The sequence below is a fragment of the Pan paniscus genome, chromosome 4, assembly GCF_029289425.2.
Source record: "Pan paniscus chromosome 4, NHGRI_mPanPan1-v2.0_pri, whole genome shotgun sequence".
Taxonomy (NCBI): domain Eukaryota; kingdom Metazoa; phylum Chordata; class Mammalia; order Primates; family Hominidae; genus Pan; species Pan paniscus.
The window spans coordinates 12,884,038-12,910,206 of record NC_073253.2 but is presented as its reverse complement, the minus strand read 5'-3'; the positions used below and the strand labels follow the sequence as shown (position 1 = coordinate 12,910,206).

The window sequence follows — 26,169 nt, the reverse complement described above, 5'->3', positions numbered from 1 at the left end:
TCATGATGCAGTTAGGTCTTGCATATTGTCAGTTTTATCAGTATTATGCTGACAGTGGTGGCTTTTTATTTATTTAAATTACTTTTATAAGTTTATTTCTATCTATGGTTCCTTGAATCTACTATTGTTTCTGCTTTACAAAGTTTCTGTCTTATCTGCTGCTTGTGTGTACTGGTTTACATCTTTACTGTGATTCATTATTTAACACTGAAACGCAGTCTTCCCTTGGCTCCTTCAGTTATTTTGGCATGCATTTTAAGATGTTTATTATTAAGAACACAAATTCTGCTTTCTTTTTATTTTCATTTATCTGGTATTCTTTTGTCAATGTCTTTATTTTTAGCCACCTGAATTACCTTGTGTTAATGCATTGTATCTTATATACAGTAAACAAATCTTTGTAAGCTAAATTAAAAATATTTTTTGTAAATAAGTGGCTAAGATAATTTTATAATTTTTTTATTGATGGGATAGGTCAGTTTGATGTCTTCTCTGTCTTATTATTCTGTTATAATTATTACTATGTGTAATACATTATGTTTGCCCTGCTTTATTTTTTGTACTGGGTGCTGTCTTTTGTTCTTTATAAATTCTTTTGGAATTTAAAAATATTTATATTTTTGTTCTAGTGGTTACCTTTGTGCTTATATGTTTTTTGGAACACTTAACCCCCTGTTTCTGTATTTACCCTTTTGTGTTAGTGGCAATGATGTTTTTGATTTCCATCTACTGCTTCTACCATTAATGTGCTGTTTCTCTTCCCCACTTTGTTTCCCTCCCATGGTTTTAGGTTGCATTATTTCTATTGCGACAGTACGTTCAATATTTATATCTTAGTTTTCATCCTTTTTCCTGTTTTACTGGAATCTTAGATCTAGAATGAAGTATATTTAAGGCTCACTCTATTCCCTTGGCCCAAGTCTTGTTTCTCAGGATCCTGTGCTCTCCCTTTTCTGTTTCTTTTTCCTTTGCCAGCTGCTTTCAAAGTTCACCTCCACCAGCTTCCCTTTCACCTGCTTCTCCATCAGAAGCATCTTCTGCCCAAGACTACCTCACTTGTGTCTGTGCACTCTATGCCCTCAATGTCACCTTCTCTCTTCCGTACATGTTTTGTTTTGGTTTTTGTTTGTGTTGTTTTACTTGTTTGCTTCTTTTGTTTTGGTACTTTGTTTTCATCTTCTTGCTCCCCACGAAGACTTGCAGCATGATCTCAACTGTTTTCTCTGCTAGAAATAGATTTTTATTTTTCAATTCACCAGTTTATTAAAGTATGTAGGGTTCCCTTCCTTGAAGTTTTTCTGAAGCCATGACTTTTGGCATAGTTTAATATGATCTACAAAATATGTCAGAAGATTTGACAAGATTTATGGAGAACTTCACAATGAGGTGACTACCACTAATTTGGCTATCCAAAAATGTAATTATTTTTATAATTTTTAAAGTATTTTATATTAGTATCAATGATACTCTATTATAATATTTCACATTAAAATTTCTAACAGTAACAGTATCTCATAAGTGCAGCAAATGTTTTATGTCAGATGCATTATTTAAACAAGCTAATATTTTTTGTTGTTTTACACCGTGTAATTTTTTTGTAACTTTTCCAAAATCAACTCTTCCCTTCTCTTTCATCCCTTGAAACAGAACCCTGGTTTATTCAAATGTCCACTATTTCCTCATGCACTACATGAGTTGTAGGATCACATGATTCCACATTCATTTCATGACTAAAGTGTGATGAAACTAATTGGAAAAAATTCAAAACTATCCCTATAAACTTTATGAAATTAATCAGGAAAAAAGAGGGGAGAAATGAAAATAAACCAAGCTTGTAGCATATTAAGCATTAATCATTGGGTCATCTTGCTCTCTGATATGGTTTGGCTGTGTGTCCCCACCCAAATCTCATCTTGAATTGTAATCCCCATGTGTTGGGAGAGGGACCTGGTGGGAAGTGATTGGATCATGAGGGATCCCTTCCCCCTTGCTCTTATCAGTCATAACAGTAAGTGAGTTCTTGTGAGATCTGATGGTTTAGAGGTGTGTGGCAATTCCCTCCTTGCTCTCCTCTCCTGCTTTGCTATGGTAAGACATGCCTGCTTCCCCTTTGCCTTCTTCCCTGATTGTAAGTTTCCTGAGGCCTCTTACCCATGGTTTCTGTACAGCCTATGGAATTGTGAGTCAATTAAACCTCTTTTCATCATAAATCACCCAGTCTCAGGTAGTTTTTTATGGCAGCGTGAGAACAGACTAATACACTCTCTGACTTACTCCCTCATAGTTGCTTGCTTATTGCCTCAGAATCACATAGACCCTGTTACAAGATTATAATTGCCTTAACTGCTCTATAGATAACAACTTGAATATTAAGAAATATTAACTTTTCCTTTTGAGATATTCTTTTAGGTTCTGCATACCAGTGAAACTACTAATGCTAGCGGGTCTGAAAGATCCTACAAATAGCTGACTCAACATAAAATGCAGTTTCCGCATCCCAATAGCCATACCAATCAATGACCCCAAATTTCCAGTTCCTTGCCCTCCACGATCCCCTCAAAATCCCAAAACCAGAAGATGGGATGGATTTGAGGATCTCCTTCCATCCCTCGCTCAGTGCCCTGTGATCATTAAACTCTTTCTCTGCTGCAAGTTCTGCTGTCTCAGCGTATTGATCTGTTGCTGTGCAGCAGTCCTACAAACCTGTTGATCTTATAACAGTTTCATAACTCTTGCTGCAGTCTTTTACTAGAAAAGACTGTGGTCCATTCAGGTCAGTGATATATGAGGATAGGCATGTTTGTATCTTTTGGGAAAGAAGGTTCCTTATTATTTTTTGTTTTTGGAAGAACTTCAGAAAGCATCATTAAAATCTAGCTGGACTTTATGAGGAAGCATGTTGGGTTGAATATTACAATGATATTCCCACTCCTGCAAGGACACCAACCGTAGTAAGAAACCATCCTTTATATTACAAAGTAGAATCACAAAGGCCCTTTGGCCGCTTTTCAATCTTTCTAGTATCTATTTTATATAAAAAATTCATTTAATGAACCAATTATGCTTGCAAAAATTTCAGTTGACTTTTCTGTTACGCAATTCCAAACTACTTACTGCTTATATATTAACTATTTAACTGATATAAAATCACACTTCATTATATTTTAAATAAAAATTATATGTATACTACCTAATGAGAAGTCATTAGCATAGGCATAAAATCACAAAATTATATCTTCAAATGAGAGTTCAGACATTTTTAGGACTCATTTCCCCAACAGTACAAGTCCACAAGAATTTAAGCTCTGCATGAGTACTCTAACAATTACGAGCTTGCTAGTTTATAAAGTGTATCTTCCATTCTCACATAATTTTTAACTTGTCATACCTGAGGGATATGAAGCACAGACTTTTTGTACGTTACAACCTCTACAACTGTAAAAAATTCAGAATCTTATTCTCATGACAAAAAGTTGTATCTATTCTCTTATTTTAGTATATATTTTTCTTATCAAATGGAAATCTTCATATCGATTTTGGCATGCCATCTTCAGAATAATGATGATGACTATAGATTATATATAACAATTTTGCACCATCTAGCACAAATGCTAAAGGACTTCATAAGTTTATTTTTTTTCTTTGTTGGATGACTTACTTTTTAAACACAGGCTATAAACATGTCTAGTCCTACAATGTTTTAATTATTTTAAATGCCACACGAATCCTGAGTCTGCTATTTTAAAATTATTTTTACAAATATAAGTTATGTATTTCAATTTATATTATTTAACAAGTTGATCTTACATATATTTCTTTTTATGATTTGATTTGCTTTCTGAAATAGTTCGGATGTGTGTCCCCACCAAAATCCCATATTGAATCATAATCTTAATATTGGAGGTGACCAAAGATGGCCAAATAAGAAAAGCTCCATTCTGTAGCTCCCAGCGAGATCAATGCAGAAGGCAGGTGATTTCTGCATTTCCAACTGAGGTGCCCAGCTCGTCTCACTGGGACTGGTTAGACAGTGGGTGCAGCCCACGGAGGGAGAGCCTAAGCAGGGTGGGGCGTGGCCTTACCCAGGAAGCCCAAGGAGTTGGGGAACTCCCTCCCCTAGCCAAGGGAAGCCGTGAGAGGCTGTGCAGTGAGGAACAGTGCACTCTGGCTCAGATACTAGGCTTTTCCCACATTCTTTACAATCTGCAGACCAGGAGATTCCCTAGGGTGCCTATGCCACCAGGGCCCAGGGTTTCAAGCACAAAACTGGATGGTCATTTGGAAAGACACCAAGCTAGCTGCAGGAGTTTTTTTTCTTACCCTGGTGGTACCTGAAATGCCAGCAAGACAGAACCTTTCACTCCCCTGGAAAGGGGGCTGAAGCCAGGGAGCCAAGTGGTCTAGCTCAGTGGGTCCCACCCCCATGGAGCCCAGCAAGCTAAGATCTACTGGCTTGAAATTTTTGCGGCCAACACAGCAGTGTGAGGTTGAACTAGGACGCTCGAGCTTGGTGAGGGGAGGGGCGTCCGCCATTACTGAGGCTTCAGTAGGCAGTTTTCCCCTCAACTGTAAACAAAGCAACTGGGAAGTTTGAACTTGGCAGAGCCCACTCCAGCTCCGCAAAGCCACTGTAGCCAGACTGCCTCTCTAGATTTCTCCTCTCTGGGCAGAGCATCTCTGAAAGAAAGGCAGGAGTCCCAGTCAGGGGCTTATAGATAAAACTCCCCGTCTCCCTGGGACAGAGCACCTGAGGGAAGGGCCGGCTGTGGGTACAGTTTCAGCAGACTTAAATGTTCCTGCCTGTTGGCTCTGAAGAGAGCAGCGAATCTCCCAGCACAGTTCTAGAGCTCTGCTAAGAGACAGACTGCCTCCTCAAGTGTGTCCTTGACCCCTGTGCCTCCTGACCTCGAGACACCTCCCAGCAGGGGTTGACAGGTACCTCATACAGGCGAGCTCTGGCTGGCATCTGGCAGATGGCCCTCTGTGACTAAGCTTTCAGAGGAAGGAATGGGCAGCAATCTTTGCTGTTCTGTAGCCTCTGCTGGCGATACCCAGGAAAACAGGGTCTGGAGTGAACTTCTAGCAATTACCAGCACACCTGCAGCAGAGGGGCCTAAACGTTAGAAGGAAAACTAACAGAAAGGAATAGCATCAACATTAACAAAAAGGATGTCCACACAGAAACCCCATGCAAAGGACACCAACATCAAAGACCAAAGGTAGATAAATCCACAAGATGAGGAAAAACCAATACAAACGGGCTGAAAATTCCAATAACCAGAATGCCTCTCCTCCTCCAAAGGATCGCAACTCCTCTCCAGTAAAGGAACAAAGCTGGATGGAGAATGAATTTGAAGAATTGACAAAAGTAGGCTTCAGAGGATGGGTAATAACAAACTCTTCTGAGCTAAAGGATCCTGTTCTAACCCAATGCAAGGAAGCTAAGAACCTTGAAGAAAGGTTAGAGGAACTGCTAACTAGAATAACCAGTTTAGAGAAGAACATAAATGACGTGATGGAGCTGAAAAACACAACATGAGAACTTTGTAAAGAATACACAAGTATCAATAGCTGAATCGATCAAGCGGAAGAAAGGCTATCAGAGATTGAAGATCAACTTAATGAAATAAAGAATGAAGACAAGATTAGAGAATAAAGAATAAAAAGGAATGAACAAAGACTCCAAGAAATATGGGACTACGGGAAAAGCCCAAACCTACATTTGATTGCTATACCTGAAAGTGACAGGAAGAATGGAACCAAGTTGGAAAAAAACTCTTCAGAATATTATCCAGAAGAACTTCCCCAGCCTAGCAAGACAGGCCAACATTCAAATTCAGGAAATACAGAGAATACCACAAAGATACTCCTCGAGAAAAGCAACCCCAAGACACATAATTATCAGATTCACTAAGGTTGAAATGAAGGAAAAAATGTTAAGGGCAGACAGAGAGAAATGTCGGGTTACCCACAAAGGAAAGCCCATCAGACTAACAGTGGATCTCTCTGCAGAAACCCTACAAGCCAGAAGACAGTGGTGGCTAATATTTAACAATTTTAATAAGCGTTCTGAGTAATCTCATTTCCCACCTTGGAATTGGTCAGTTCTCAAATTTTAAGATAGATTTGGCCATGATCTTTTATTTTTATTTTTGTTTTTATAATTTGGAGACAGGATCTCACTCTTTCTCCCAGGCTGGAGCACAGTGATGTGATCACAGCTCACTGCTGCCTCAAACTCCCAGGCTCAAGTGACCCTCCCACCGCAGCCTCCTGAGTAGCTGGAGCTACAGCTGTGAATCACCAAGCCTGACTACATTTTTGTAGAGATGCGGTTTCATCGTGTTGCCCAGGATGGTCTCCAACTCCTGGGCTCAAGCATCTGCCTGCCTTGGCCACTTAACTTGTTCTTATTACTTATCTAAAGTAGCCCTTGACACATGGACTCTGATTGTGCTCTATGTGCTCTTGGTCAGGAAAAATATGAGACAGCCTCTTTTTCTAAGCTCCAGCCTCTCATGTTGCCACTGGCACTCAGGAATCCAGCTGATGTGGTTGTCTTTCTGATTTTTTTTTTTTTTTTTTTAGTTGCAAGCACAGTTCAACATGTATTTAATTAAAAAAACAAAGCTTCAGACAAAAAAAAAATGCCTAGCTTATATGTTAATGACTATTAACGTGAGGGATCATTTTGCATTGTAAATTTGATTAGTAAACCACAAAGTAAATCTTCCTACTATTGAATCACTATTGGTATAATGGAACTCATCCACAGATACCTCTTTGCTTCTTTCCAGTAGTTCTGCTTTCCTGCATTATTTAAGTCTCTGAAGAAAATTGTAAAGTCACATTTCAGGCATTGTCCCAGAGTTATCTTTCCAGAAGTAGAATCCAAGTTTAGATTGTATATAATGGTAGTAAATTTCTGTCAGTATGATGGTAGGAATTGGCCTCATTCTCTCACAACACCACACACAGACACATATACACATAGACATACAACCCCATCCCATCCCCCCCACATATATACACAAGGGTGGAGGAGGGAGAGAAAGAGATAGAGAAATGCTTGGCCAGATAAAACCAAATAAGGAACAAATGCACTTCTGTATTGGTAAACTACAGACATGAGGAATTAACAGGATTCTAAACTTTATTCTGTGACTGATAATCAGTCACAGTCAAGCAGAAAACAGCACAGTCAGATTAAGACACTGTGAGAAGATTTTACTAAAAAGGCAGATTTTATAGATACAGGAAGGTGACTGGGAAATCACATGAGATGGGGGTGATTCCTGGGCTATAAGATGGGCTGATAGTAACCCTATGCCCGATGGGCAGAAGAAAGGCTGTGCTATCTGAACTGGAAATACAGAGGGCCGTCGGGAGGCCCACCTTATGGGAGCTGAGCTACTCTGCAGCAGATGCAGCCACCAGGAGGTAGGTGACCAAGCAGAGGGGACCCCAGGCTCCAACCAACCACACTGACCTCGCTTCTCTCTCCTTTCAGTGTGATAGGGCTTCATACTGCCCAGACACAAAAAGAAGACAGAAGGTAAGAAAGAGCCTGGATGTCATCCAAACAGGTGAATTTTTGGAGTTCAGAGAGCAGGGCAGAGAATAGGGAATAGTCTCTCCTCAGAGGCATGGGGCAGAAAGTAAAGACGATAAGGAGAATTAACCTTAGCTTTTGCAAGATAGAAGTTTAGAAGGAAGTGGTCCTTTTTCTTAAAGATGACTAGGAAACACTATTCTCTGATCTAGGGAAGTACAAAGAAAGTTTACTTCTCTGTCACCCAAAGCACTGGGTTGGGAAAAATGATCTTCAAGTAAATGAACAAATGGATGAAAATAAATATTATAAATGGAGTTGATAAAGCTCTGGTACATTTCAATGTGGTGCCTAAATTCATATGTGTGGCATAAATACACTAAAAGTTCTAGATTGGCAAAATCCCAGGGATTTTGAACCATCTATGAAAAACGTTCACAAATTGGAAGGCAGAAGACTCCTACCTAAACAAAGACAAATGGTTCCTACAGAAAACGTGATCACAATAAAAATAACTAAACTCCACTTCTATTTCATTATTACACAAAATACGGTGTGTTCTGGGAAATACTGTCATATAATGTAATGACTAAATATTGCCTATGGACACTCAAGGTCTTTCTCATCATGACCATACAGTAGGGGCTGAGAATTTAATAAAGAAACTAGTTTTAAAATAAATCAAAATTAATATCTCAATCATATGTAATGAAAATAAAAGGAAATGTTAACTTCAAAGAGGCTTATGTTAAAATGGAGTAAGCTACAGGTTTCAGCAATCTTCTATACTACTCTACACTCTGAAGGGCTATCATGCAGCCTTAAGTATCAATAGAAAAGCTCAGCCCTGTTCTTTTGAAAAACAGGAAGTTCTGCAAGTATCACGTTGCTAGACATTTTAAGATTATACAATACTTATGTTATTAAAAATCTGTATGTGTTATTTTAAATCTAGGCTCTCACTGGAGTGAGATATTGGTTCATTTTTGCTTTTGAATTTCAAGCACATTTCAAACTTACTAAATATTAAAGAAAATGATATCCTCATCTTCTTACATGTACTAGATGTTTTTCCAGACTATATTTATGAAGGAATGTTTCAAAATGTCTAACATTGGATAACTTGATCATGATTCTTAGAATGGATTTGCATTATTCATTGTGAAAAGTATCCACTAAATTGTGAACATTTTTAGTAAGTTCCATATTACTGAGAATAATCAATAAATGATAGTGAAATTGACAGTAAAAAAGGTTTTTGACTCTGTCTAAAATAATCTACTCACCCATCAAGTTTAAAATTAAGTAACCTCTGATGCAGCTTTGAGGATTTCCAAATATTAGAAAGATCATGCTAATGAGGAGTTATAAATGCCACATAAAAGACTTTTGGCATTTTTATACATAGCTTGATAATAGAATTGAATGCTTTCTTCAATAAGGACATGACTTCCACTAGTTTTTAGAGGGGCATATGACATTCCAGGATTCTCGGGAAATTCCTGGAGACACACTCAGCAGCCTGAATAAAGTCTGTAAATTAGGCCCATTAGTGGTGTGGAGCTATTCACTAGGAGAGCTGATGCCCACCCACATTCCCATTCAGATCCCAGGAAAGACGCTTTGGTGGAACAAGTGATTACAGGAACAGTTCCAGCAATTTAGAGACATGTTCATCATGAAAGGCAAGGTCTGATCAACACATGTCATCTTACTGCATATCAATGATCTTTTAATGTGATCATGATTGTATTTGTTATTAAAGCTCATAAAAATAGGGAAGTAGTAACAGACAGATTATCACTGATGCGGTATGTGCAAGGGAAAATGTCCTCGGTTGTTAAACTCTGGTATTAGAAAAGAGAGATGAAATAAACTAAACTCTGGTATTAGAAAAGAGAGATGAAATAAACTGAGTGTGGTATGTGCTGTCTGTTGCCCATGAAAGACTGGATGTCCTCATGATTAGGGAGACGAGCTAATGTCATTCTCTGCATATGGCATTGAAGAAGGAGGGCGATGCATGAAAGGAAATAGGGAAAGGAAATCATCAAAATAAAAGTTCTGTCTTTGGCGGTCTGATTAGTGGCATGACGCTGGTGGTGTCAAATGAACTTCACTGAGGTGGAGTATAGCTTTTATCTGTATTACAGTTTCCCCAAATATTTCCCTTGCTTCACGTTGTTCAAAGAAATGTGCATGAAAATAAGGTGTGCTACGTTTTTATCAGGGCTTTAAAAGCCAATGTGAAGTTGGCCATACCCTCTTCCCATTTCTACTGCTTTAGAGAAGTGGAAGCCTGTTGAAAAAGCAGCCTGGGCCTCTGGTTGGCTGCAATTAGCAGAAGCTCCTGATCTCTGTTGTGAAGGCAGCCTAAGTTAAAAAGGGTCTCTTCTTTGTTAAGCCTGTGAGATTCAAAGACCAACATCTGACCCTACCACGCCCTACCTATATTGGCTTTTCCAATAATATATGATGTTAACTATTTTGTCATATGCTCATTTTCCATCTGTATATCTTTTTGATGAGACGTTTGTAAAGATTTCTACCCCATTTTATACTTGGATGACTCCTTTTCTTATTGTTGGGTTTTATGAGTTCTTTGTATATTTTTAATAACTGTCATTTGTCAGATATTTCTTTTGCAAATATTTTCTCCTACTCTGTGACGTGCCTTTTTATTCTCTTTACAGTTTCTTTTACAGAACAGAAAATTTCAATTTTAATAAAGTCCAGCTTATTAATATATTTTAGTGAATCATACTTATTGTCAGGCCTGTGAGCCCAAGCCAAGCCATCGCATCCCCTGTGACTTGCACGTATATGCCCAGATGGCCTAAAGTAACTGAAGAATCACAAAAGAAGTGAATATGTCCTGCCCCACCTTAACTGATGACATTCCACCACAAAAGAAGTGTAAATGGCCGGTCCTTGCCTTAAGTGATGACATTACCTTGTGAAAGTCCTTTTCCTGGCTCATCCTGGCTCAAAAAGACTCCCACTGAGCACCTTTCGACCCCCACTCCTGCCCGCCAGAGAACAACCCCCCTTTGACTGTAATTTTCCTTTACCTACCCAAATCCTATCAAACGGCCCCACCCCATCTTCCTTTGCTGACTTTCTTTTCAGACTCAGCCTGCCTGCACCCAGGTGGAATAAACAGCCATGTTGCTCACACGAAGCCTGTTTGGTGGTCTCTTCACATGGACACGCATGAAATTTGGTGCCGTGACTCGGATCAGGGGACCTCCCTTGGGAGATCAATCCCCTGTCCTCCTGTTCTTTGCTCTGTGAGAAAGATCCACCTACGACCTCAGGTCCTCAGACCGACCAGCCCAAGGAACATCTCACCAATTTTAAATCACGTAAGCGGCCTCTTCTTACTCTCTTCTCCAACCTCTCTCACTGTACCTCAACCACTTTCTCCTTTCCACTCTTCAATCTCTCCCTTCTCTTAATTTCAATTCCTTTCGTTTTCTGGGAGAGACAAAGGAGACACATTTTATCCGTGGACCCAAAACTCCAGCGCCGGTCACGGACTGGGAAGGTAGCCTTCCCTTGGTGTTTAATCATTGCAGGGACGCCTGATTATTCATCCACGTTTCAAAGGTGTCAGGCCATGCAGGGATGCCTGCCTTGGTCCTTCGCCCTTAGCGGCAAGTCCCGTTTTCCTGGGGAAGGGGCAAGTACCCCAACCCCTTCTCTCCTTGTCTCTACCCCTTCTCTGCTTTTCTGGGGGAGGGGCAAGTACCCCCCAACCCCTTCTCCTTCACTCTTAGCGGCAAGTCCCGCTTTTCTAGAGGAGGGGCAAGTATCCCAACCTCGTATCTCTGCGTCCCAATCCCTTATTTCTGCGCCCCAACCTCATATCTCTGTGCCCCAATCCCTTATTTCCACACCCCAACCTCTTATCTCTGTGCCCCGACCCCTTATTTCCGTGCCCCTACCACTTATTTCTGTGCCCTGACCTCTTATCTCTGCGCCCCAACCCCTTTTCCCACTTTTCTGGAAGGTGAGAGTAGAGAAACGGAGGGGAGGGGTTCGGGGGTTCTTTTTTCTCTAGGCTTGCTTCCTTCACTATAGGCAACCTTCCACCCTCTATTCCTCCTTCTACTCCCTTGGCCTGTGTTCTCAAAAACTTAAAACCTCATCAACTCATACCTGACCTAAAACCTAAATGCCTTATTTTCTTCTGCAATGCCTCTTGACCCCAATACAAACTCAACAGTAGTTCCAAATAGCCAGAAAATGGCACTTTGAATTTTTCCATCCTGCAAGATCTAAGTAATTCTTGTCGTAAAATGGGCAAATGGTCTGAGGTGCCTGACGTCCAGGCATTCTTTTACACATCAGTCCCTTCCTAGTCTCTGTGCCCAGTGCAACTCGTCCCAAATCTTCCTTCTTTCCCTCCCACCTGTCCCCAGTCCCAACCCCAAGCGTCGCTGAGTCTTTCTAATCTTCCTTTTCTACAGACCCATCTGACCTCTCCCCTCCTCCCCTGGCTGCTCCTCGCCAGGCCGAGCTAGGTCCCAATTCTTCCTCAGCCTCTGCTCCTCCACCCTATAATCTTTTTATCACCTCCCCTCCTCACACCTGGTCCGGCTTACAGTTTCATTCCGTGACTAGCCCTACCCCTCCTGCCCAGCAATCTACTCTTAAAAAGGTGGCTGGAGCTAAAGGCATAGTCAAGGTTAATGCTTTTTCTTTATCCGAAATCAGATAGCATTTAGGCTCTTTTTCATCAAATATAAAAATCCAGCCCAGTTCATGACTTGTTTGGCAGCAACCCTGAGACACTTTACAGCCCTAGACCCTAAAAGGTCAAAAGGCCGTCTTATTCTCAAAATACATTCTATTACCCAATCTGCTCCCGACATTAAATAAAACTCCAAAAATTAAATTCCGGCCTTCAAACCCCACAACAGGATTTAATTAACCTCGCCTTCAAGGTGTACGATAATAGGAAAAAGTTGCAATTCCTTGCCTCCACTGTGAGACAAACCCCAGCCACATCTCCAGCACACAAGAACTTCCAAACGCCTGAACCGCAGCGGCCAGGCGTTCCTCCAGAACCTCCTCCCACAGGAGCTTGCTACACCTGCCGGAAATCTGGCCACTGGGCCAACGAATGCCCACAGCACAGGATTCCTCCTAAGCCGCGTCCCATCTGTGTGGGACCCCACTGAAAATTGGACTGTTCAACTCACCTGGCAGCCACTCCCAGAGCCTCTGGAACTCTGGCCCAAGGCTCTCTGACTGACTCCTTCCCAGATCTTCTCAGCTTAGCGGCTGAAGACTGACACTGCCCGATCGCCTCGGAAGCCCCCTAGATCATCACGGACGCCGAGCTTCAGGTAACTCTCACAGTGGAAGGTAAGCCCGTCCCCTTCTTAATCAATACGGAGGCTACCCGCTCCACATTACCTTCTTTTCAAGGGCCTGTTTCCCTTGCCTCCATAACTGTTGTGGGTATTGACAGCCAGGCTTCTAATCCTCTTAAGACTCCCGAACTCTGGTGCCAACTTAGACAATACTCTTTTAAGCACTCCTTTTTAGTTATCCCCACCTGCCCAGTTCCCTTATTAGGCCGAGACACTTTAACTAAATTATCTGCTTCCCTGACTATTCCCGGACTACAGCTATATCTCATTGCCGCCCTTCTTTCCAATCCAAAGCCTCCTTTGCGTCCTCCTCTTGTATCCCCCAACCTTAACCCACAAGTATAAGATACCTCTACTCACTCCTTGGCGACTGATCATGCACCCCTTACCATCTCATTAAAACCTAATCACCCTTACCCAACTCAACGCCAATATCCCATCCCGCAGCACGCTTTAAAAAGATTAAAGCCTGTTATCACTCGCCTGCTACAGCATGGCCTTTTAAAGTCTATAAACTCTCCTTACAATTCCCCCATTTTACCTGTCCTAAAACCAGACAAGCCTTACAAGTTAGTTCAGGATCTGCGCCTTATCAACCAAATTGTTTTGCCTATCCACCCCATGGTGCTAAACCCATATACTCTCCTATCCTCAATACCTGCCTCTACAACCCATTATTCTGTTCTAGATCTCAAACATGCTTTCTTTACTATTCCTTTGCACCCTTAATCCCAGCCTCTGTTCACTTTCACTTGGACTGACCCTGACACCCATCAAACTCAGCAAATTACCTAGGCTGTACTGCCGCAAAGCTTCACAGACAGCCCCCATTACTTCAATCAAGCCCAAATTTCTTCCTCATCTGTTACCTATCTCGGCATAATTCTCATAAAAACACACGTGCTCTCCCTGCCAATCGCGTCTGACTGATCTCTCAAACCCAAGCACCTTCTACAAAACAACAACTCCTTTCCTTCCTAGGCATGGTTAGCGTGGTCAGAATTCTTACACAAGAGCCAGGACCACACCCTGTAGCCTTTCTGTCCAAACAACTTGACCTTACTGTTTTAGCCTAGGCCTCATGTCTGCGTGCAGCGGCTGCCGCTGCTTTAATACTTTTAGAGGCCCTCAAAATCACAAACTGCTCAACTCACTCTCTACAGTTCTCATAACTTCCAAAATCTATTTTCTTCCTCATACCTGACGCATATACTTTCCGCTTCCCGGCTCCTTCAGCTGTACTCACTCTTTTGTTGAGTCTCCCACAATTACCGTTGTTCCTGGCCCAGACTTCAATCCGGCCTCCCACATTATTCCTGATACCACACCTGACCCCCATTACTGTATCTCTCTGCTCCACCTGACATTCACCCCATTTCCCCAAATTTCCTTCTTTCCTGTTCCTCACCCTGATCACGCTTGATTTATTGATGACAGTTCCACCAGGCCTAATCGCCACACACCAGCAAAAGCAGGTTATACTATAGTACAAGCCACTAGCCCGCCTCTTAGAACCTCTCATTTCCTTTCCATCGTAGAACTCTATCCTAAAGGAAATAACTTCTCAGTGTTCCATCTGCTATTCTACTACTCCTCAGGGATTATTCAGGCCCCCTCCCTTCCCTACACATCAAGCTCGAGGATTTGCCCCACCCAGGACTAGCAAATTAGCTTTACTCAACATGCCCTGAGTCAGATAACTAAAATACCTCTTAGTCTAGGTAGATACTTTCACTGGATAGGTAGAGGCCTTTCCTACAGGGTCTGAGAAGGCCACCGCAGTCATTTCTTCTGTTCTGTCAGACATAATTCCTCAGTTTAGCCTTCCCACCTCAATACAGTCTGATAACAGACAAGCCTTTATTAGTCAAATCAGCCAAGCAGTTTTTCAGGCTCTTAGTATTCAGTGAAACCTTTATATCCCTTATGGTCCTCCATCTTCAAGAAAAGTAGACTGGACTAAAGGTCTTTTAAAAACACACCTCACCAAGCTCAGCCACCAACTTAAAAAGGACTGGACAATACTTTTACCACTTTCCCTTCTCAGAATTCAGGCCTGTCCTCGGAATGCTACAGGGTACAGCCCATTTAAGCTGCTGTATAGACATAACTTGGCCCATGATAGCTAGTGTTCAGTTCTTCCTTTTATGCACAACCACAGCCAGCAGGAAGCTACCAAAGAATATGCACCAGTGAAATAAGGGTGTAAATAAAAAAGATATGCAATCCATGAAACAGAACATCCAGCCAAGGATCATAACAGCAAATGCCAGCTCTAGTGAGCATGTTATATTGAAAAGGGTGTGACTGTGGTGAAAGACTTGCCACAAATCATGAAACAAAACCAACCAGCACTGATAGATCATTTAAAATGTTTAAATACTTGTAATACAGGAGTTAAGAAATAATTCTTAGGCAGCTAGAAAGGGTGAAAGTTCTTGTGGAATTTTCCTTTAATAAAACTCAGCCCCCAAACCATTTCTTCCCTAAGAGAAAGCAGCCTGAGAAGACAGGCATAGATATGCAAACTAGGAGCCTTTATATGTAAATGCTGGCAGCTATACCTGGAAGCCAGGTACATTCAATATGGCATCTTCCGCCCTCTCTTTCTCGTCACAACACTTACCAGTATCATGGCAGCCTCCAGGTAAAACTGTGTCCGGAATTGGTGGGTTCTTGGTCTCACTGACTTCAAGAATGAAGCCGCGGACACGCGCGGTGAGTGTTACAGTTCTTAAAGATGGTGTGTCCAGAGTTTGTTCCTTCTGATAGTTTGGCCGCGTTTGGAGTTTCTTCCTTCTGGTGGGTTCGTGGTCTCACTGGCTTCAGGAGTGAAGCTGCAGACCTTCGCGGTGAATGTTACAGCTCACAAACGCAGTGCGGACCCAAAGAGTGAGCAGCTGTAAGAGTTATTGCAAAGACCAAAAGAACAAGGCTTCCACACATTAGAAGAGGACCCGAGCGGATTGCCGCTGCTGGAGCTGGCAGCCTGCTTTTATTCCCTTATCTGACTCCACCCACATCCTGCTGATTGGCCCATTTTACAGAGATCTAATTGGTCCATTTTACAGAGAGCTGATTGGTCCGTTTTACCAAGAGCTGATTGGTCTGTTTTGACAGGGTGCTGATTGGTGCGTTTACAAACCTTGAGCTAGACACAGAGTGCTGACTGGTGCATTTACAATCCTTTAGCTAGACATAAAAGTTCTCCAAGTCCCCACTAGATTAGCTAGACACAGAGCACTGATTGGTGCGTTTACAAACCTTGAGCTAGACACAGAGTGCTGATTGGTGCATTTACAATCCTCTAGCTAGACATAAAAGTTCTCCAAGTCCCCACCCAATTCAGGACCACAGCTGGCTTCGCCTAGTGGATCCTGTGCCAGGGCTGTGGGCAGAGCTGCCCGCCAGTCCCGCACCACGCACCTGCACTCCTCAGCTCTTGGGTGGTAGATGGGACCGGGCGCCACGGAGCAGGGGGCGGCGCCCATCAGGGAGGCTCAGGCCGTGTGGGAGCCCACCGCAGTGGGGGGCTTGGGCATGGCGGGCTGCAGGTCCTGAGCCCTGCCACCCGGGGATGCGACTGAGGCCCAGCGAGAATTCGAGCATGGCGTGGGCGGGCCAGCAGTGCTGGGGGACCCGGTGCACCTTCTGCAGCTGCTGGCCTGGGTGCTAAGCCCCTCACTGCCCGGGGCTGGCGGCGCTGGCCGCCCACTCCGAGTGCAGGGCCCGCCAAGCCTGGGCCCACTGGGAACTCACACTGGACCACGAGCACCGCACACACCCCCGGTTCCCGCCTGCACCTCTCCCTCCACACCTCCCTGCAAGCAGAGGGAGCCGGCTCCGGCCTTGGCCAGCCCAGAGAAGGCTCCCACAGTGCAGCGGTGGGCTGAAGGGCTTCTCAAGCGCAGCCAGAGTGGACGCCGAGGCCGAGGAGGCACCAAGAGCGAGCGAGGGCTGCTAGCATGTTGTCACCTCTCAAAACCACATATACAGGCATCAGGGCCACGGCTGAATGGAGGCCACATTTGCATAATAGAAGATTAGGGTTAGAGGGCCAATCTTTTCGCTTGCTATGTAGATGGAACACTGGGTCAAACCAATCCCCTGGACCCTATGTAAATCAATTACCTCCTCCTCTAGTCTCTATACAAAACAGTCTGCCTTCCTCCGCAAACTGGAGGCCCTCTTTTGGGCAACCCTCTTTCTCAGCACAGGGAAGCTTTTTCTCTCTCTCCTATTATTTTCCATTAAACTTTCCACTCCTAAATCCACTCCTCGTCTGCTCCTAAATCCTCATGTGTGTCCATGTCCTGAATTCTTTCTCTACCCAAACCAAGAACGAGCGAATATACCCCAAACAACGGAGCTGTTTCATTTGGACAGTAATTTCTAAGTGGTTATCAATTCTTGCAAAGTATTTTAGCAGCAGATAAATATTAAACTAACAAAAGAAACATCAAAAATCAAAGTTATTATTAATTTAAGTAAAAAATATAAGTTGTAAAATAAAGGAACAATCATAGCAGACCACATGGTCAAACAGAACATGATAATGAGAGACAGGACTAGGTGGATTTTCTAGGCCCACTAAGAAGCCCTAAGCCTAGCTGGGAAGGTGACCGCATCCACCTTTAAACACGGGCTTGCAACTTAGCTCACACCCAACCAATTAGGTAGTAAAGAGAGCTCACTAAAAAGCTAATTAGGCAAAAACAGGAGGTAAAGAAATAGCCAATCATTTATTGCCTGAGAGCACAGCAGGAGGGACAATGATCGGGATATAAACCCAGGCATTGGAGCCAGCAACGGCTACCCTCTTTGGGTTCCCTCCCTTTGTATGGGAGCTCTTTTTTCACTCTATTAAATCTTGCAACTGCGCTCTCTTCTGGTCTGTGTTTGTTACAGCTCAAGCTGAGTTTTGCTGGCTGTCCACCACTGCTGTTTTCCGCCGTCGCAGACCCGCTGCTGAGTTCCATCCCTCCGGATCCACCAGGGTGTCCACTGTGCTCCTGATCCAGCAAGGCGCCCATTGCCACTCCTGATCGGGCTAAAGGCTTGCCATTGTTCCTGCACGGTTAAGTGCCTGGGTTCGTCCTAATCGAGCTGAACACTAGTCACTGGGTTCCACGGTTCTCTTCCATGACCCACAGCTTCTAATAGAGCTATAACACTCACTGCATGGCCCAAGATTCCGTTCCTTGGAATCCGTGAGGCCAAGAACCCCAGGTCAGAGAATACGAGGCTTGCCACCATTTTAGAAGCGGCTCGCTGCCATCTTGGGATCTCTAGGGGCAAGGACCCCCGGTAACAATTATGCATGCAATAATAACGTGAAACCAAATATTGTGATAGGGCTGAATTTTAGATGGATGAGGAAAGTAAAGGTGAGAAATGGCTGTGTAAACAACATGGATCCTTCAACCACTAAAGGCCAATAAATAAATGCATATCGTCTAAAGTGGGTACCATAAGGAATTAAATTATAAACATATTGTTTAAAATATACAGGTAAAAATAAAGCAGTGAAAGTCACTAACTGGGGAACAGAGTGTGGCCTGAGAATATGGGTTTCAAAAGGGACTTGGTTTTGATATAAGACTTTTAGTACTATATGACTTTTAAAAAATCAATGCACTCATGACAGAACTTTGTTTGACATTTAAAATGTTAGTCACGTTTCTGCAATTTTACCGCCTGAAAATATGTTCACTGCAAAATTTTGGCATAACCAAAAGCACATCTGGAAGTTACATTTCTCAATAAGCTAAAAATAGGACTTAGGGTTAACCTGAAGTGTGTTAGCAATTCTCTGAGAAGGGTGGATTAGAGTGCTCCTAAATAATGCTGAAGTGTTTACAATTCAAACACACCTGAGGCATCTCTTCACATCCTGTTTTCCTGTAACTCTTGTGATCTCCTGGGCCCTTGTGCGTCACCTGGGTTGGAGGATTATCCATCCGCTCTTTCTAAAACATGCTCTAAAAAATATCTTAGGAAAAACACTATCTAAAGTCATTTATAAGCTATTCAAATTTTTAGTAAAATATCAATGAAAAGACTTTCTAAATGCCTGCCACATGACACCTTAGTGTACCAAAACCTATCAAAATTACATCTTAAAGTCATTTTTTGTTTTCACTGACAGGACCATATTTCTCTTGCAGTTGTGTAGTTTGCAATGCCAGATGTAGGGATGTCAATATTTAATGGATAAAAATATATTTTATAAAGGAGCCCACTGGGATCACTTCTAAAGGCTAACCAGGATCTACTGAGTTCTGTAAATAACATTCTTTGTTATTCTCAAGCCATAATTTCAGAAATGACTTATTCCTAAGCATGTACAATGATTTTAGGGTTGAAAATGCAACTAGCAAGGTCCAATAAACCACAGTTTTGGTTTTGTTCAAGCAAAGGACTAGGGAGTCCAGAGATGGTGATAACTACGCCTAATTAGGAAGGCCATGAGCACTTCTTCTGACGCTATTGAAAAGATCAAAGTAGGAGTGAAGACAGAAAATAATAGGTGAAAAAGCATGAAACTGTTATAAGGGATGACCTTGAGTTATACTCAGATAATTATGAAGAGCTCACCATGTTTGGAATAAATGACATATGAGGTGGAGTGGCAGGGAATAAAGTTGTTTAAGTGGATGTATTAAGCACCTATTGTGGTTAGATTCGCTCAATGCACTTTGTATGACAACTCATTGAGTTGGGACCAGATTGTAATACTTTCTTAGAAAAAGACTCCAAAAAACCTTTGATGGGGAAAAGTGATGTAAAAAAATTCATTTTAGGAAAAATAATATTAGTGATAGTGTTGAGAAAAGAATAAGTGTGAGAAATATGGGCAATGTGTGCCTCAAAGAAAAAAACTGTAAATCACTGTTAACACAGTTGACTTATGAAATTTTTAATTGGTGAAGGAAAAAATGACTTAATATAGAGGAGATCAAGAGACAAGTCAGAATGAAAATTAAAATGCCTTACAGTGTTGCAGTGAACATACACATGCATGTATCTTTATGACAGAATGATTTATATTCCTTTGGTTATATACTCAGGAATGGGATTATTGGGTCAAATGCTATTTCTGCTTCTAGATCTTTTCTACAAATAAGAATGCTTATTTGAGGAACAGTCACACTACTTTCCACAATAGTTTATTTAATTTGCATTCCAACCAACAGGGTATAAGTGTTCCCTTTTCTCTGCAGCCTCACCAGCATCTGTTGTTTTTTGACTTTTTAATAATAGCCATTCTAACTGATGTGAGATGGTATCTCATTGTGGTTTTCATTTGCATTTCTCTAATGATCAGCAGCAATATTAACAATAGCAAAGATATGAAATCAACCTAAATGCCCATCAATGGTACACTGGATAAATAAAATGTGGTACATATATACCATGGAATACTATGCAGTCATAAAAATGAACAAGACCATGTCCTTTGCAGCAACATGGATCGAGCTGGAGACCATTATTCTTAGCAAACTAACTCAGGAACAGAAAACCAAATACTGCATGTTCTCACTTACAAGTGGGAGCTCAATAATAACAGATGGCCACAAAGAGGGGAATAACAGACAATGGGACATGCTTGAGGGTAGAGTGTGGGAGGAGAGAGGGGATCCAAAAAATTAACTATTGGGTACTACGCTTAGTACCAGGGTGACAAAATAATCTGTAGAACAAACCCCCATGCACGAGTTTACCTATATAACACACCTGCACATATTCCCCTGAACCTAAAATAAAAGTTTAAAAAAATAAATACTCTATAGTAAAATCAAAGATAACTATAAACATAATATTTTGGTAAATGAGTTAAATTACTGAATAGTCTAGTGTTTAGCAAAAATTTACAAAAACTATATTTTCCACTTTGACTTTAAGGATAATTTAGGAGATTACATATGTTGCTTATTACTGACAGCAAGAGAGATTATTATTTTGAGATTCTAATCTTTAAGTATTCTTATTTGTAGAAAAGTATTAAAGGTAATAATAAAATAAAATAATTTATTTAAAGGAATTTTTAGTACGTATTTGCAAAGTGAGGTATCTCTTTACAAATAGTTACTGTACTAAGTTGTGTATGTCTATGTTTACATTTGCAGGTCTTGTTTTTCTAAGGCTATAATGAGTATAGTTAATCGATAATATTACTTTTGCTTAAAAAGTAAGTTAAGTCATAAAGATATTTAAATGTTTGGAAAACATTCTTATGCATGTATCTACACTGTTCTCTTTTCCTGTGCTCTTCATTTCTTTATGGAAATCTGAATTCATCTTATATCATTTGCCTTCCACCTGAAGAGCTTCCGTTGACATTTCCCACACTGTGGGTCTGCGGGTGGTGAATCCTTTTTGTTGTCGTCAGAACAAAGTTTTGTAAATCTGAACAAATCCTTTTTTTAATCCTTATTTTAAAATATAATATTTCCTGGATACAGATATCTAAAATAGACTTTTTCTTTTTTTCTGTGAGTTGAAAGTGTTGCTCTACCTTCTTCTCACTTCCATTGCTTTTGATGCATAATCTGCTAACATTCTTTTTTTATTTCATAGTATCTTACAAATGTGTCTTCTATCATCAATTTTCTTTAAGATTTTTTTATCACTGGATTTGAAAAATTATATCATCCCTCTTGGTGTAATTGTCACCCTGTCCTTTTCACTGTCCTCCTCCTCCTCTTCCTCCTCCTTCTGTGCTTACGGTTCATTAAACTGCTTGGATCTAAGCATTTACAATATTCTTCAAATCGGGGAAATTTTCAGTTGTCATTTCTCCAATTGTTTTTTCTTATTCTCCCTTTGGATATGCCAATTATTTTTCATTATATTTAATAATGTTTTCCCCTCATTCTCTACTTTTTTGTTTTGTATTGTTTCCCCTTGTCTTCTGCTATGTGTTCATATTCATTAATCTTTTTTTTTTTTGCAATGTTGAATCTGCATTTGCCCTATGCAGTTTATTTATTTCAAATATTGTAATTTTTTCCTAGTTTTATTCTTGTTTATTTCTAATGAAAATGACTCTTTAATTTGAGGACATAAAAAATGAATTATAATAACTTTTAAATTCTTTGTTTTCCACTTCTCACATCTGTGTCATTTGAAGGACTGTTTCAACAGATTGTTATTGATTCATTGGCATGGATCATATTTTCCAGCTTCTTTGCCTGCCTTGTAAAGTTTGATTGCTTGTCACAGGTGGTGAATTTTATCTTGTTGAGTAATAAATATGTTTGTGTGCATATATACGTGTGTGTGTAGATAGATACATTAGATAGATATAGATAGATGATAGATAAATGATAGATACTTTTGCTTTTCTCTGGCATGAAGTTAAGTTACTTGATCACTGTTCATCCTGCTTTTAAAATTTTTAGGTGTGATTTGATCTGTGCTTCGTCTAAGGCTTACTTGTTGCTCACAACTGCAATCGGAATCTTCTAAATATTCTACCAATGGTACATAATAGAAGGGGTTTTCTAGACTTGATATTGGAAACAAGAAGTATTCCATATCCTGTATAGCCCTGGGTGTTGTTACCTTTAATTCTTCCAGGTGCTTTTATCACATGAATATATCAATCAGTAATCTTTCAAATGCCCACGGGAGGGGAGACAGTATATCCCAAAAGTTATGGATACTCTATACTAGACCTAGTTGCCATGGTCTTCCTGGAATCTTAGCTCCATCTCTTCAACCCAGGAGTCTTCAGGGCTCTCTCTAAGTTCTCTTCCCAATGCTGCGGTCTAGAAACTTGCTCAAAGGCAATAAGTTGAAGAAGCCCTTTCAGATTCATCTTGCTTGTTCTCCATCTATCAGGAATCACTGCCCCTCTATGCCTGATGTCTTGTGGATGTTGAAAACGTTGACATTTATGTTATTCAAACTTTTGTTTTTTGATTTCTATTGGAAAGGAAATTCTGGCCCGTTACTTTATCTTGGCAAGCAAAGGTTGTTCAAAAATATCTGTTTATTCATCTGTTTATTTATAAGATGGCACAATGAATAGAAAATAGTACTTTACTGTGGTGATTGTATCTCATAAATATAACAATATAAGACAATACTATCACAGAAGGTTAGGTGCCTGCAAATGAAATTGTGCTAGTGAAATGTTTTTACCTACTGCATAAAGTAGTACCATTAACTCTAAATAGATTTTAAAGATGATTTTTATATTCCCAGAGCAATTGCTAAAATAAAAACAAATATTCAAGAAATTTAATTACATTTATAAAAGAAATGTAATTAAATACTAAAAATATCAATCAATCTAAGATAAGGCAAGACATCTAAAACAAACAAACCAAAAATAAATGGGCCAAAATAGTAAAACTGGATATTAAGTCTCAAAGTAACAACAATTAAATTAAATATATATGGATTAAATATGTCAATTATGAAATAGAGATTGTCACTTGATTTACAATAAAACAAGACCACCTGTACACTGTCTACAGAAGATACATTTTAAAAATAAAGACATTGAAAGTAAAATTGTGAAAAAGTGTTGAACATAAAAAGATGTTAGTAGTTACATTAAAAACCAGTCAAAATAGATACCCAGGTTAGAACGGTCAGCAGAAATGAAAACAAACATTTCAAAATGATAAAAGTACTAATTCACAAGACATGGTAATACATATATTTTCATATACTAGCAAAGCTTCTTAATACATGGAACAAATACTAACAGGTAAGCAAATGAATATATATTTTTAGACAGTATTAATTCAACTCATTTGACTGGGGGGAAATGAGAAGGAAAAGCTGGGCAATTTCAAGTTGAATGATATATTAATGAAAATATTCTTATTTTGCCAGAGCAAGAATGACTTGGTGTACATAATTTGAAAGTAATTGAACAATATACAATCTGATTAAATTTTGACATATCCAATGATTGAAAACTTCAATTCCAGTTGAATGGCATTAGAACTTGTTCAAAGATTTTTATTGCAGCACTCTTTTGTAGTAGAATTCAGAAGTAACAAAAATAGCCATCCCTAGGAGAATGAATGAATAAATCGCATTATCATTAATGTCATACAACAGTTGAAATTAATGAACTGGCAATTTTATATGGATAGATTTTCAATGTCAAGTGTTGATCAAGAAACAAGTCACCAGATTATACTTTAAATACCACAGGTTCAATGTAAATTTAATAAAAACACTTGTATATAAGATATACGTATCTATTATTAATGAATATATAAGGAATAGAATTTAATATTAACAACATTTAGAAATAAACAGCCTAAGTTAAGAATAGTGATGCTTGGGAGAGTGTGAAAGGGAGTGGAACAGAATGTGGGAAGAATTTTTAAAACTATTTTGACTGTGTCTGTAAAATTTGTAATTTTTATTAAAGAAAGCAGATTTAGTTATGTTAAATTTTAATATTATTTTTAATTCTAGTTAGAATATACATGAGTGTTTGTTATAATTTCACCCTCACTATGGGGAATTAAAACTTTTCTCAAATTAACATGAAAAAGAACAAATGCACACATCTCAGCAGAATCAGAAGAAAAACTAAAGATAAAAGTAAGGTATCATCCTTTGGATCAAAAGCAACAACTTTGCAAATGTGCACAGAATGAGATATGCTATCATTATTCATCACCTCTTTCTCACAATGTAACAACTATTTAAGAAGAATGGTTTAGTTATTTTAAAAGAGTGTTTTCGGGTTTTTTTTCTGCCCCCCAAAAAAGTACTATTACCTTTTTTTCCTGGGTTTACTTGGTGTATAAAATTCTTTTTAAATTTTTATTTTTCCTTAAGTTATTGGTGTACAGGTGATATTTGGTTACATGAGTAACTTCTTTAGTGGAGATCTGTGAGATCCTGGTGCACCCATCACCCGATCGGTATACACTGAACCATACTTGTTGACTTTTATGCCTCGCCCCGCCTCCCACTCTTCCCCAAAGTATATTGTATCATTCTTATGCCTTTGGGTCCTCATAGCTTAAGTCTCATATGTTAGTGAGAACATAGAATGTTTGCTTTTCCATTACTGAGTTATTTCACTTAGAATAATAGTCTCTAATCTCATCCAGGTCATTGCAAATGCTGTTAGTTCATACCTTTTTATGGCCGAGTAGTATTCCATCATATATATATATCACAGTTTTTTTATCCACTTGTTGATCAATGGGCATTGGAGTTGGTTCCACGATTTTGCTATTGTGAATTGTGCTGCTATAAACATGTGTGTGCAAGTATCTTTTTCGAATTACGACTAAAAGAATGGCTTAACTATTTAAAAAGAATGATTATCACCAAATGAATTTGGTGATACCATCAAATGAATTTGGTGATAATACATGACATGATAATTATAATGATAATAATTTTAAAGCAGAAATCAATCAGTATTTTCAGAGAGAGATTATACAAATGCAATTTAGACTATAACAGTCTAGACTTATATCTTAGAGCATGTTAACATGTGGGGAAAATGATCTCTTGTGTGGTTATTTAGAAAGGGAAACTTTTAAAGAAGAAAGCATAAATGTGGGCATATTCTCATCTTTTACTTAATGTAATTAGAGTGAACATACTGAAGCCACATACTAGAATTTTATTTTATTTTTTAATTTTTGTAAGAGATGAGGTCTCATTCTGTTGCCCAGGCTGGTTATGAACTCCTAAGTTCAAGCAATACTCCCACCTTGGCATTTCAAAGTGCTGAGATTACATTCGTGAGCCACCATGGCCAGCCAAGAATTTTAAAAGTAAATTTGTTTAAAATAAAAGTTGAAGAAAAAAATATGGCTTTAAAATGTACAGTTGCAGAAAATTTTGTGTATGAATAATTTAAAAATTCCAGAAATAAAAATTATTTTTGGAAAAATGTTCTCAATAATAAACAAATATTTCTCCAACTTTATGAAAACTGGCACATTAATTTCAAAAACTGGCAAAGGCCATAGGAAAGACAATAAATTTTAAATGTCTTATTTTTTAAGAGATAATATTTTATTTTATATTAATTTATTTTTTCAAGCATAGTGGTCTCTACTCAATATTGCTTGTATTTAGTCCACCTTCTATTCTCCAGCTAGTGAGGGCGCAAAGGTTTGTTGCCATCCATGAGCTCTGGGAATTGTCTGAATTATAACTCCCTCATAATTATTTTCCAGGAACATTTTCTTAGTCTTCCCTTGTAGAATTTCACTCTATGCATGCCAAAGGCTC

At 39.7% G+C, this 26,169-nt stretch overlaps 1 long non-coding RNA gene across 1 annotated transcript; it reads left to right on the top strand.

Annotated features, from left to right (window-relative positions):
- The first annotated feature begins 10,656 nt into the window (after positions 1-10,656).
- On the top strand, positions 10,657-25,793 carry LOC129397725 (uncharacterized). Its single transcript, XR_008625319.1, has 3 exons — positions 10,657-10,917; positions 12,638-12,906; positions 17,842-25,793. It is a non-coding gene; the product is annotated as an uncharacterized LOC129397725 (long non-coding RNA).
- Positions 25,794-26,169: the final 376 nt, after the last annotated feature.